The following is a 1,878-nucleotide window of genomic DNA, read 5'->3' as shown; positions in this document are numbered from 1 at the left end:
TTTTTTTTTTTTTTTTCAACCAGACGGCTTCCCGCGCCCCCCCTGCCCCACAGTTTGGGAACCTCTGGTCTAGACCTTAATTTGACTATTTCTTAATTATCTCCTTTTCACTGCGACCCCTGCTGTCCAAGCAGTTAATAAACCCTTTTCACATGACGTCAGACAACATCCGTTTTGACTTGATCCAGTGTCTCTTTAGTTCCGGTGTGTGTAGTTAACGCTGTTTCTGGACTCTAAAGCAGCTGCTACAAATACGATTTAAAGATATATCACTATTTGCAAACAATTTTTCTTCATCAACATAATCTAAACTGGACAAATTCCTCGCTGATTGATACCAGTTTGTCTACGAAGGAACGTGTTTTGTTTTTTTCTAGCTGTTAGTTGATATGCTAGGATAGCAATAGTAATTTGTTAGCTGGCTAACATTACGTAGCCTTTCTGTTTTGGAAATAGAACGTATTTAGGCTCTAATCTTAATCAGATTTTTATAGTATAGACTGGGGTTGCCACCTGTCATGTAAAATGCATCATCATATTAAACCCTCCTCACTTATGCTAGTTTCACCACCTGCTCAGTAACATTACCTGTAGCCACAAGTCCAAAACTTGACAGTTATGCCAAACACCCGCTGCTCCACCACGACCTGAGAAGTTAAACTCTTACTAAGATAGAGACATGAGGAGGAAGACGATGTCTGAGATAGATAGATAGATAGATAGATAGATAGATAGATAGATAGATATTAACGTTTCATTGGAGAAATGTGATGATCTATCTATCTATCTATCTATCTATCTATCTATCTATCTATCTATCTATATTAGCTCATTAACTTCACATTTCTCCAATGAATATTTATCAAAGGTTATGATTAGAAGGTTAAGTTTCTTATACTTTGTTTTCCTGTAGACTTGGCAGTAGAAAATTGATAACATAGGAATAACACCTTTATATCCCTTTTAACAGGTTACACTTGATTCTGCTGTGGTGCCTGTGGAAACGAAGTGCATGAAGTTTGTGCTCAGCTGGGAAAACCCTGTGGATCACATGGTGGGACTTCTGCTTCAAACTGCTCACTACCACCCAGTGCCAAATTGGCAATTTTTGGAGTTCCAGGGGAGGGTATATCATTAACACATGATTTTAAAAATGTACTGGCTTTTTCAACTCTCTTCGCCTGAAGAAGAATATTTTTAGCGTACAAATCAGAACACCCTCCCAAGGCTTCTCTCTGGTTGAAAGATCTGACCCTGTTCCTTAAGTTAGAGAAGATCAAATTTTGTGTCAGAGGTTCGATCCAAAAATTTTATAAAACCTGGGCCCCTCTACTATCTTATTTTGAGAGACTGGATGCCCTCCCTCGACCCTGAGGGCCGTGCAGATCCTGGCTCTGATGTGTGTGTCTGTGCCCCGGCCTGGCGGCCTCAATGGTTCCTTGTGGTTCTGGCTATTGTCAGTGTTCGTCCACCTGTGCAGTTTTGAATGTCCATGTTCAGACTCGGTTTGTGTACCCATGGTTGTATAGACGCCTGTTTGCATGTTGCCCACGTCTCTGAGAAGTCTCCTGGATTCTTTGCTTGTGTTTTTTTTTTTTTTTTTTTAGCTGTAAAATTCTTTTCTTTTTTTATCTATTATTATTATTATTATTATTATTATTATTATCATTGTTGTTCTATGTTCTATTGATTTATTTATTTTTCTCTCTTTTTCTTGCAGCAGGATGGGGATAGTTAGGGAAGGGTAGAGGGAAAGAAAAAATTTAATGTTTGCTTTGTCCCTGTGGTCAATGGCCTGTTGTTGTTGGATGTTTAAATAAAATAGAAAAAAAAGAGGTGCTGATGGGGCCCCTGAGTCAGATTCTGCCCCAGGCCTCA

The sequence above is a fragment of the Poecilia latipinna genome, unplaced genomic scaffold (genome assembly GCF_001443285.1).
Source record: "Poecilia latipinna isolate Pla-1442-1.1 unplaced genomic scaffold, P_latipinna-1.0 Scaffold2238, whole genome shotgun sequence".
Lineage (NCBI taxonomy): Eukaryota > Metazoa > Chordata > Actinopteri > Cyprinodontiformes > Poeciliidae > Poecilia > Poecilia latipinna.
This window is presented reverse-complemented; position numbering follows the sequence as displayed.